The sequence below is a fragment of the Lygodium microphyllum genome, chromosome 12 (genome assembly GCF_053477565.2).
Source record: "Lygodium microphyllum isolate KBCC chromosome 12, Lygodium_microphyllum_v1.1.10, whole genome shotgun sequence".
NCBI classification, from domain to species: domain Eukaryota; kingdom Viridiplantae; phylum Streptophyta; class Polypodiopsida; order Schizaeales; family Lygodiaceae; genus Lygodium; species Lygodium microphyllum.
In genome coordinates, this window is record NC_141146.1 from 108,732,579 (window position 1) to 108,745,727 (window position 13,149).

Below are 13,149 nucleotides of genomic sequence, written 5' to 3' on the forward strand. Positions count from 1 at the left end.
GTGATTGATCCATAGCTAAGGATATGATTAGAAGCAAGAACGAAAACAAAGAAGAGACTAATAAGGAGGAGAAAAAAAGAAGAGAGAAACGATGGAGAAACGATGGAGGGAGGCAATCGAGTATCCACCAAAATTCAAATTGAATATTACTTTTCACTTTAATGAGGAGAGGTAAGATCTTCATTATGACAACCTTGCCAACTTTATGGCGACCTAGATTTCTAGGTTTGATGTGACCACGAGAATATCACGACAATGACTTATTAACGAATTTTGATATTTTAACTTACCAAAATATAAACCTTTTAAAAATTCTATAAAATGATTTTATTTCGTAAATTGTTTTCTCTCTCTAGGATCTCTTACAGGGCATTTTTGAGACCTCAAAACTCCCCTAATGTCCAGATTTCGATGAGTTGGTCTCCCTTATGATCACTGAAGAGATCAACATGCAGAGTGAGACATCTGAAAGAAGTGGTGAACATGTCCAAGCTTTCTATTCCAGTTCAGGGAGGGGACGTGGCAGGTTCTCTTCAAGAGGCCGTGGTACAGGACGTGATAGTGACAACCAGCAAAACAGATTAAATCAACAATTTGGCGATATGCACCTTTTAGGAGGTCGTGGTAACTTTAGAGGCAGGGGGAGCTTTAGAGGAAGAGATGGATGGCAGAACAGAGGTTCTAACAACTCTGGTATTGTGTGTCACTACTGTGGCAAAACAGGTCATATTGCAGCCCAATGTTATGCTAAGAAAGATGATATCCGCGGTGGTAAGTTGTAGCAAGGAAACTATGCATCATCTTCATGACAGAATGAAGACAAAAATGAACGTCTATTTGTTATGCAGTATATGCTGAATGCTGTTACAGGAAATGGAACACATGATGATGTTTGGTATGTTGATTCAGGTGCATCCAATCATATGACCAGCCATGCAGAATGGTTTGGAGAGATGCAGGATTTACAAAATGTAGGTTATGTGCAGACGGGTGATGATTCATGCCACCCAATTTCACATGTTGGAAAAGTTCCCTTGTCCTTGCATGATGGTAAGACAAAGAGTCTTTCAGATCTATTACATGTGCCATCTATTACAAAGAAATTGGTATCAATGGGTCAAACGATAGAGCAAGGGCTGCAGGTTAGAATTAATGCAAAGGGCTGCTTTGTAGAAGACTTCGATGACAAGTGCAGGTTAGTTGCAAAGGGAAGTAGAGTTGGACGTATGTTTACTCTGGATGCTGGAATTCCTACTATGAATGCTGCTATGTATGCTAAAGGAAAAGGTGTTGTTGTAGATATTGAAATTTGGCACAAACGCATAGGACATGCAAATGTACAAAAGTTGAAATTAATGCAGTCCAAAGGGTTGGTTACAAGTTTGCCTACATTTAGAGTTGTAGAATTTCATAAGGTATGCGAAGCATGTCAGTTTGGTAAGTAGGCAAGACAACCCTTTTCACATGACAAAGATGTAAGCAGAAATATCCTTGATGTTGTGCATACACACATTTGGGGGCCTGCACAAAATGTATCTCTTGGAGGCAGTTCATACTTTGTCACATTCATTGATGATTGTTCTAGAAAGCTGTGGGTATATTTTATGGTGGAAAAGAGTGAAGCATTTGAGCACTTTAGAACTTTCAAGGCTGCAGTTGAAAGAGAAACAGGCTTGAAAGTAAAGTGCTTGAGGTCAGATGGAGGGGGAGAGTACCTCTCGAATGAGTTCAGTGATTTTCTGAGGTCTCATGGGATAAAGAGACAGTTCACATGCAGGTATATCCCACAGCAAAATGGGGTTGCAGAAAGGAAAAACATGCATATTGCAGAAGTTGCATGCCCCTTGATGGCTTAAAAGAATATGCCTAAGCATTTTTGGTCTGAGGCTGTTCATACTACTATTTATATTATGAACAGAACTTCCACAGCTGCAGCTCATGGTATGACCCTCGAAGAATGTTTTACAGGTAAGAAACCTGATGTCTCACACTTGAAAGTGCTTGGCTTCATTGCGTATGTTCATGTGCCAGATGAGTTGTGGAAGAAACTGGATCCAAAGGCTGGAAAGTTGTCTTTATTGGATACTCTTTAGAGCAGAAAGGGTATCGTTGTTATAACCCTGTCACATGTAAGTTCAGAGTGAGTAGGGATGTCATCTTTGATGAAATGAGCAGTTGGTATGCATATAGTGGTGATGCATTGGATGATGATGATGATCATGACACTCATGTGTAGGCTGAAAAGCAAGAATCACGGACTCTTAGTGGACCAGATACATCATTTGGTAGTCCTTGGTCTGGGAGACTAAGGAGTACCTCTACATCTTCAGGTGCATCTAGTAGCACTACAGGTAAAGACAAAGGAAAGAATAAAGTGTCAGATGGCATTGATGCAGTTCTTGATGGAGACTCTAGTGGCTCGGAGAACTTAGATGATGAGCTTGGTATTCCTTTTGTCAAGACACCAGGTGTATAGAGAGCTCATAATAATGTAAAGGCTCCATTGAGTGATCTGGTGGTACGTAGATCTAGCACGGTCAGACACCCTGTTAAAAGATTTGGTTTTGAAGGTTATGCAGCTCACCATTATGCTTATATGGTGAAACTAGTTGAGGATATTGAGCCCACATGTTTTGAGGAGGCTGTTGGTCATGCTCATTGGGATGGAGCAATGGATGAGGAGATGGCTACATTAGAGGCCAATAAGACTTGGGATCTAGTATCATTGCCAAAGGGCAAGAAAGCTATTGGATGTAAGTGGGTTTATAATATTCAGCACAATGCAGATGGTTCTATTAGTAGGTACAAAGCTAGGCTGGTTGCAAAAGGCTATGCCCAGACATATGGCATAGATTATGATGAAACCTTCAGTCCAGTTGCTAGGATGGCAACTGTCAGATGTGTGATTGCTTTGGCAGCAGCCAAAGGTTGGAGGTTACAGCAAATGGATGTGAAGAATTCCTTCTTGCATGGTGATTTGCAGGAAGAAGTGTATATGGATCAGCCAGTAGGTTATGAAGATTTAGAGCATCCCACGTATGTGTGCAGGTTGAAGAAGGCGCTCTATGGGCTCAAGCAAGCACCTAGAGCATGGTTTGACAAGATCAGAGAGTATCTTATCAATATTGGCTTTTATGTTTCTGATGCTGATCACTCACTTTATGTGAAAAAGTGAGATGTAGGTTTGGTCATCATAGTCATCTACGTGGATGACTTGATTATTATAGGTGATAGTGATAGTGGGATTGTTGAAGTCAAGGATTTTTTGAAGAAGAATTTTGAGATGAAGGATTTAGGTGAGCTAAGGTACTTCCTTGGCATTGAGGTGATCAGATGTGATGATGGTATATGGCTCTCCCAAATACAGTATGGCTTGGATATGTTGTCCAAGTATGGTATGATAGCATGCAAACCACTTTCAGTCCCGTTGGAGCAGAATGTAAAGTTGAGTGCTGATGTTGGGGATGAGATAGAAGACCCTACTATGTTCAGGAGGATAGTGGGGAGTTTGATCTACATGACCATTACAAGACCAGGCTTGAGCTATGTTGTTGGTCTTGTGAGTCAGTTTATGCAAGTGCCTAGAAAGACACATTTGGATGCAGTTAGACGCATATTGAGATATGTGAAGTCCACATTACATTATGGACTTGTCTATGAGGCAGGTACAGATGTACAGGTGTTTGGATATACAGATGCAGATTGGGCTAGTAGTATGTCTGATAGAAGATCTACCAGCGGATACATGTTCTCTCTTGGTAGTGCAACAGTTGCTTGGAGTAGCAAAAAGCAATCTACAATTGCTCTGTCGAGTACAGAGGCTGAGTATAGAGGTGATGTTGTTGCAGCATGTGAGGTAGTATGGATGCAAAAGTTATTGGCTAATTTAGCTGTGCAGGTGGAAGGTGCAGTTGTCATTTATTGTGACAACATGAGCAGTATATAGTTGGCTAGGAACCCTGTGCTCCATGCCAGGACAAAACATATTGAAGTACACTACCATTTTGTGAGAGAGAAGGTACTAGCAGGTGAGATTGACTTGGTGTATGTCAGCACATAGGATCAGATAGCTGACATCTTCACGAAGGCATTGGTTACAGAGAAGCTTCAAAAGTTTCGAAGCTTACTTGGGGTCGCAGAGATGCGGTTGAGTTTGAGGGGGAGTGTTGAGATGACAAGCTCAACACATGCAGACATTGATGATGGACCGCCTGGTTAGATGGGTCTACACGTCTACACTTAGAACGTCGGTCATTATGACTCACACATGGCCACTGACCCATTGCTTATTATATTTAGGTTGTTACACCTATTTACAGCTGGCATAGTTATAGCGCCACTCGACTAGTGTAGTCGGTTATGCATTGTTTGACTTAGTAGGCCACTTTCCTTTATGTTGTATCTTATCTATACTTTGTGTACATTGCAAAGTGTGTGGAAGAGGAAGAAGAAATCAGCAAGAAAACGTTTTGGCCTCTATCTCTCTTCTTGTCTCTTGAGTGAGCTTCTCCTTGTGCATTCTGTGTGTGTTCAGCGCAGCATCTTGAGCAAGTCCCCTCACCATGTGATTCTTGTCAATTAAGAGACTACTTATGGCCCTTGGGAGCATGTTCAACAGTGCCGAACTTCACCGGGCGGATATCAAAGAGGTAAAAGTCTCTCCACAGAAGGACAGCTATTCGTGCGGTGGAGAGTGATGATCCACACCGAATACCTGTTGTAGTCACTCTTCACAGATACGCCTCTAATAAACAAGGTAATGAACTGCCCATTCATCCTTGCATTTATTTAGTGCTCTTTGAAGCGCATATTGTCAATCAAGATCGTTGGACACTCATTATTGTGTCAAGGCGCATAGAAAAATTTATCCTGCTGTCTATTGTGCAAAAAACTATGGAGGAGTATGACAATGTATACGTTGAGAGATATAGGGCAAGCATGATACACACCCTCATTGCTGCCTCCCAAGAGATACCGGAGGAGCAAGGTTCACCCTTGTCCGATGAAGATGTTGAGGAGGTACCACCCAGGAGGGGGACCGCACAGAGCCAAGGCTCTCCGAGAAAAGTAGAGTAGGAGTCAAAGATAGACATATTTGAAGATGAAGACGGCGGTGAAGACACAAAGAGTGAGGAGCAAGAGGAGGATGCTGAAACAAAAGGAGATGGTGACAAGGAAGAAAAGGATCCTGATGAAGTTGACCAAGGTTATTGTAACCCGGATTCGGGAGAGGGTGGCGGATCCACAGAGGAGGGAGAGGGTGGGCGAGAAACAACAGGGAATGGTAGAGGGGACAATGGAAGCAAAGGGCGGGACGGAGACATACATGGAGATCACTAGAGCACAGAAGCATAGGGAGGTGGGGACCAAGAAAAGCATGTTGATGAAGACAAGGCAGATCCAAAGGGTGGTGGGGATAGTACTATTGAGGACGATCCTGTGGACAAAGTCCCGGGGGTTGGAGTCCCTGCGCCAGTGCCATGGCGCCCTATTCAGGTGAGAATCACTTATACGTTTGAGTTTTTAAGATGTTTCAATTATTTTGTGCATATTTTACCCATTCCATTCCACGTGTATTTATCATAGAGGCTTCTCATTTTGGACGTCAACGGGCTGCTATTGAGGCGAGCCTTCTTCCTTTTCACACAGTCAACCAAGGCCACCAAGAGAATGGTGGGGGGCAGAACATTGCTTCTCCGGCCACACTTGCTGGAGTTCTTGCGCTTCGTGCTGCAACGGTTTCAAGTGGGGATATGGTCCTCCATGACCTCCAAAAATCTTATGCCCTTAGTAGGGATGTTACACGACAATCTTTGTATTGCACTCTCATCGTTTAGGTTTATATATGCTCAAGATAGATGCACTGCTATTGTAGGAGGCAATAAGAAGAAGCCATCTGTGCCCTTGTTCACAAAGCCCTTTGTGAATCTGAATGTAGATTATGACCTTGTAAATACACTTCTAATTGATGACACACTAGATAAGTGCATATGCAATGGTCAAAACACATTTATATGCCCCTTAGAAGTTGATGGTAATCCCTCTGACATGTTTTTTCAGACAAGGCTTATGCCATACTTGAAGAGCCTTCACAAATCTAACCTTAATGTAACCCAGTTCCTTGAGCAAAATCCATTTTGACTATGGAGTTTTGCAATTTCTTGTAAATTCTAGGTTTATATGGAGTTGTACAATTTGTTGTAAATTTCTACTTCTTTTGTAGTTGTACAATTTCTTTTCCTGTGGGGTTGTCTCATGGAGTAGCACAGTTTCTTATCACTTTCTAGCTCTATAATATATTGTTACTCTCAAGTTTCATGTATGCAATTGTGTTATTTATGAAGTCTCTTGTTATGTTTATGTATAGAGATTGCTTATATTAGATGTGAATGGGCTCCTCTTGTGGAGGCAACCACACCCTTTCCAACCTACACCGGTGAACCATTATTTTACTACAGGACATTACGTCATGTTGCGGCCTCGTCCAGTCAATTCTTGCACTTCTTGTTTAGATTCTTTAAGGTAGGCCTATGGTCCTCAATGAAAGTTAGAGACCTCCAAAGTGTAATTAATGTCATGCAGTTTGCTGGAGTAGATTTCTCCTACTTTGAATTTATGCTGGATCGCTCATACTGCTATGAGGACCCAGAGTACCAACATCCCCATCTACCTTTTGCTGAGATGTGTACAAAACCTTTTCTGCATATTCCACATACAGTAGATCCATGCAATACTATATTGCTAGATGAAAATTGTGAGAAGGGAAAATACAATCCCATGGGAAGTACACTTGTAATACAGGGTTTCAATGCTGAATCCATAGGATGACTACCTCCAGGAAATTCTCATTCCATATCTCTGGAGGTTGTATAACTTTGAAGGGAATGCGGTAGACTTTGTATGGTATAATGAATTACCAATATTGTTTTCGTGACTATTTTTGGACTTTTCACACTTAATAACTAGTATCTTATATGCGTTGTGTGTGCCTATGCTGTTGGTCACTTCCAAAAATAATACGGAGATTCTCATCAACAAACATAATTGCTTGTAATTACCAAAGTTGTCACCATTACAAGATATAGATCGAATACAAAGGTCAATCGCTTACAGCTTGCCAGTGGCATAAGCAATAACAGTCTTGTTTTCAGAATCAATAACAAGTACCTTATATGTGCTGTCTATGCCAATGTTAATGATTATCGAACTTAAAACAAAAAAATGTACTTCCAAAATAAATCAGTTCAGCTATTCTCATCGAGAAATGAAATTGTTTGTAATTACGAGGGTCGTGTTGATTACAATACATAGATTGATTACAAAGGCAGCTTGCCAATGGCAAGACCAAAAGTGTGGGCATAGCCCTAAGGCAATAAACATATGGGTATAAACCTATCATGCAATATACACTTTACTGTCTTCCACGTCCTTGCACTTCATTGGCATCTCTTGTCTCTTCATCACATGCCTTCCATTGTGCACGAAGAAGAAGTCCGTCGGTAACATATGTGGTGACTCCTCATGTATATCCATACGTAATTGATGTAGCGTGTTTTCTTGTCGTAGATTGATGATTGTAAAGAGAGTGCCTTTCTCATCCAATACCTCAATGCCCACTACTTGGTTGTCCTCCAAGCTAGTAGACTTCTGGTCCATAGGCACAAGGACTCCGCCAATGTAACATTGCCGACCATACCAAAATGACATAATAAACGTCTGTGTTGCAATCATGTATTTCACCTAGAGCGTATCCAAGCAATTTGGCAGTGCACCTATTCAACTTGCTTCATATACCAATGCTTATAAAGTAGCTTGGCTGAGAGAGTCCTGTTCATGTTCCGACAAACTAGCAATGTCCTTGTCACCTTCACATCAAATGCCCTGAATAGCTCCACAAAAATAGAGACGGGAATAAAATTAATCATCTTTATGAACTTCATGGGGAAGGTGGCTCACAGTGATCTTTGCACATCTCTGTATAACCTGCTTTGAGTCGCCTCCAATATAGTGATGTCTAGCACTGGCCACACCAATGTATTCCACTCTTCTTCTAGATGGAGCTTGCGAAGGTATCCCTTTGTGTGAGCTTGGTCCACAAGCTAATAAAAATGATCATAAAAGAACACACCTTCCTCCGCAAGGCTACCCCCAGCTCTCCCTTCATATTGTACACTGCCCAGATGGCCATGGATTACACTCATGATCCTAGTAACACATTCCATAGGTTGCCACTTCCTCATATGATGAGGGATACACATCTGAAGGACATAAACACATCCCAAAACATGTCTCAGACACATGAAACATGAAACATGAAACACCCCAATATCAAAAACACTTGAAATGTTAACTAAACTAAACAATCATCTAAAATAAAGAAACTTACAGTTTGGCCTGTGAGATGGTAGCCCTGTTTCATGGCCGAGGGCCATGACAAGTTCATTGTGCATGTAGACGTGCTGCACCAGGACTTCTTTAACCGTTGTCTTGCCTTGTTGGATTCTGAAGGCAATAACTCTGCCCTTCCATGACCACCTGAAGATACTTTCAACATGCTTACGCTTCTGTCGGCGTGGCTGCATAAGCACCCACAACCCTTTGGAGATAAGAACTTCTGTCCATCTATCCTCTTCAAGTGAAATAGGCATGGTAATGGAGAGCACTGAGGTTACGGGTCTGTGAGGCCTACAAGTAGAGGCCACGGAACTTGCACAGCATCTAGAAGTGATACAACGTGAAGCAGAGGCCATGGAGCTAGAACACAAAGGTGAAGAATCTATCAGGTGAGCAGGGGCGTGGTGTGAGAAATGCAGGATCTAGAGCATGGCAAAGGCGGAAGCTATGGAGGATGGAAGGAGAAGTGTGGACTCATGATGGAAAAGACACTGTTTGTTACACAAGTGAATTAGGTTCCAAGATTGAGACTTGGACTCATAAACACAATCTTGTGTATGTGGACAATGACATTGACACTTCACTGAAAAGAAAAGAGTACTATCATTGCATTAAGAAAAGGAAGCAAGTACAATTCTTTATAGGAAAGTAGGAAACTGCAGTAGGCACCATTGTGCATATGCGATAGGTTAACCTGCATATCCTTGACCCTGAAGCTCCATACAAAGAGGCAGTTTTAGTGAGTGTGATTGCTGATTCTCAACACCCCTCCTCAATCACAACTAGAAAGGCACAAAGTGTGTAGAGGCTGTAATGAGAACCACCTGCAAAGTGTGGGCACACCACAAACATGGTAGATACCGAGGCTGTTGCAGAAAAGGCTAAGTGTGGGCACCAAAACATGATGGACATCCAGAGGCTATAACAGGGGCCTCACAAAGTGTACATGGACTGTAATGCCAAGTTACATAAGGAGTTTACAAAGCTTATGGCAGGAAGCATTAGGGCAAGGAAGTACAAGGCTTTTAAAACAATCGATCAGAGTTATGAGAGTAGAAGGACTGATGAGTCTTGTCCTTCCGATCCTGGTGGTCTTCATCTTCATCTTCATCTTTTGGTCCATGGTCTTCTTCTTCTTTTACAGCTACAAGATAGGCCTTTTGGGACCTCTTCCTAGCATGACAGAACTTTTCAGTATGTCCGGTCCTTTTGCAGAAGTCACAGAAGAGCAGTTCCTTTTTACCTTTGTATCTGTTGTTTACATATAACATTTGTTCATCCTTTGAAGTGCTGGGCTCTTCTTTGCTTTTAAGTTTCTTTTCTTCTTCTAACAGAGATGCCTGGATATCAACAAGTTCAGGATTTGGCATGTTGATTAAAGTTGTTGATACATTATTATATTTAGGAGGCAAACTCTTAAGTAGAACACTGATGCAAACATCTTCATCCATTTTAATGTTGATTCCTACAAGTTGGATTTGGAGTCCTTCCATGTAATTGAGATGTGTGGCAAGTGATGTGCTGGACTTCATTTCGAGCCTGAAGAACTCAATCAGGAGACCATACTTTGATGATTTAGATTGTGCACCGAACAGGGTGTCAAGTCTTTTCCATGTATCCTGTGAGGTCTCACAGTTATCCACATGGTGGATATAATTGTCGTCTAGCTCCAGTTTGATAATGGCCTGGGCTCTGTCATCATTCTTTTGCCAAGTAGTTGCAAGGTCCGCATCTCGAGGTTTCTTCTCTTTGCCATTTGTGATGGCCCAGAGACCCTTTTTCATCAAGATGAGCTTGATGCGGGTTTGCTAGGTGTGAAACCCGACTCCTTTGAATCGAGCATTTGGAGAGTCTTTTCCCATGTTGAGGTTGCAAGATCAGTAGCAAATCAACACCAGAATTCTGTGATTTTATCAGTAGAAGAGCAGAATGCAGTGTGTCAAGAGACACAGTTAGTGACAGTGTGAAAACACACTATGTCAGTGTTGATGTTGAGCTTGATTCTTCTTGTTTGGGATCGTTCGGTCGTTCTTCAATCTTCTCAGGTCCTTCCCCTCCTTGATTTGATGCTGGGTCAATGGATTAGAGTGACAGAGGCTTGGGTTGAGTGTCAGGAGAAAGAAAAACTGAGGAAAAAAAAGCTTGAGAAATTTTGGCTATGGTGGAATTAGGGTTTCTGAGACAGGGGCCTGGTTTTTTCAACATTGCAGGAGCTATACTTGATCATTTTTAAAAAATTTTACATGCCTAGGAAGCTGACTTCATGGGCTATCAAAGCCCCATGATAATCGTCAAGATTGTGGACAGTATGGCACGCGCAGGCAGCTCGAACAGATTCGGCGCAGTTCAGGACAGCGATGACGAATTTGTGCAATGTCGGGGTTAGGGCATAGCAATGTAGTCAATTTTTGTGCCAGGATGAAGCGCCTTGAGTAGAGGAACAACTTCCTAGAAGAAATCAAGAGCTGAAGTGGCCTGGTTGAGAAGTTATCGAAGCTCCAAGTGAGGTAGGTCCTGTCTGGCTATGGCAGACACAGAGCAGAGATTGAGAATTTTCACAATGCTGAGCTCCAGATGGAAAAATGTCCTGAATTGATGTGATACATGGAACCTTTGTGAGTTGGAGAATACTTTTCCAGAAGGAAGCTCCAAGAGATTTGACCTGTGGAGTGAGATATAAGCAGCTCAATCTGATAGGGTGCTGCTGGCTATGGCTGCCATGGAAGCTTCAGTGAGAGTAGAGTTGGGAGATGAAGTCATGAGCTGACATTGAGCTAGATTGAGGTTGAGAGGAATCAAGAGAGGTTGGAGAAGCAATGCCATGCCCAACTGGGCTCTGATACCATGTGAGAAATGTGGGATCTAGAGCATGGCAAAGGCGAAAGCTATGGAGGATTGAAGGAGAAGTGTGGACTCATGATGGAAAAGACACTGTTTGTTACACAAGTGAATTAGGTTCCAAGATTGAGACTTGGACTCCTAAACACAATCTTGTGTATGTGGACAATGACATTGACACTTCACTGAAAAGAAAAGAGTACTATCATTGCATTAAGAAAAGGAAGCAAGTACAATGCTTTATAGGAAAGTAGGAAACTGCAGTAGGTACCATTGTGCATATGGGATAGGTTAGCCTGCATATCCTTGACCCTGAAGCTCCATACAAAGAGGTTGTTTTAGTGAGTGTGATTGCTGATTCTCAACACGTGGAAGGAGAAGCTGAGGAGGAATGCAGAAAGTGCACAAAGGTGAGGAAGGTGAGAAAGTGCACAGAAGAGAGAATCTCAAAATAGTGAATCATCAAGTGATAAACTGCATGGTTTATGTTGTGCTAATGTCAGATTCACAGGGCAATAAATACATAGGGTACATAGAGTTCTGGGCACACTTTATGCTCGAATGCTCTCGTACAATCTCCTTTAAAAATTCCTCCCTCCTACATGTACACATATATTCATTTTGGCCCCACATGAATCACTTTTTGGTGGCAGAAAATGTATTTTTTGACAATTTCTCCTATTTTCCTATGTTTTTTGGAAAATATCCAACATTATGTTGGCCTCCACCCTATTGGATGTGCCCTTTTTTCTCTCTCCTCTAAAAGGCTGATGGGACCTAAAGTGGGCCGGCACTGGCTCATGCACTAGCTGGACCTCTATCATACGCTCAACAATCCCACGGCCTTGCGGCTAGGAGCGTGGATGACCCATACATCATCTTCCTAAACATCTTGCGTTTGTATCACGCCTTGTAGTCCAACTCTAGTCCAGTTAACACTCCTCAGAGGGAGTCCCTACACATTGCCAAATAGCATGAAGCACAAACATAGGAGATCCTCCCACGGCTGACTGCCACTACCTCATTGCGACTCTCTTACATATTGGGGATTGGCCCCTTGATGCGTCGCTAAACATATATAACACAACATCGCACATATTTCCACTCAAGGTACCAATTGATCGTATCCAGGAATGTACCATACCTCACTTTACTTTCCCCTTAGACCCAACGCCTAGCCTACAGCTTGGGATATCCTGTCTCTCACTCAACGTTGGTCATGTTCCTCTAGAAAGCAATTGCCATGCATCCAAGAGGTATTGTGTGATACCTTTTATAATTTTATGCTTCATGCAAATTGTGAATGTCCATGTGCTCAAAAAATTAAGAAAATCAGCATTTGTGCTTAGTGCAAAAGCATTCTTTCAATGAATTTGACTATTGCTCGTATGCTGCGTTGCATGAACCTAGCACTGAGAAACCCTTGTGCTACTAGGTTCTTATTTTTTAATTATCGACCAACCTAAATGGTATGCATAAAAAACCAGCAAGCTTTTCATCATTTCATTCAGTATTTAAACACCTTTTATACACTCTACCCCCTCACCCATTTAGGTTGTGCATCGTTGATCGGTTTAGGGTTCATTTCCATGTTTTTTGTTGTATGAAAAGTAATAAAAACTCACTAAAACATAAAGGTAGGGCTGAACTGAGGCTAAAACTCATACTTCAGACCCCCCATACATCCACAAACATGAATCTTATTTTTCCTTAATTTTCGGCACTCAAAATCCACTTTTCCCCTATTTTTAACCCATTTTCCCTATTTTTCTTGCATTTTTTGCAATATTAAATGACTAAAAATTCAAAATGAGTTATGTACTGTGGCCCTTAGGTTCATTTGTAGCAAAATCACAAATTTAGTTGGTATGTCTTACTATATTTTCCATTTATATCTCAATAACCCCCAATTTTTCC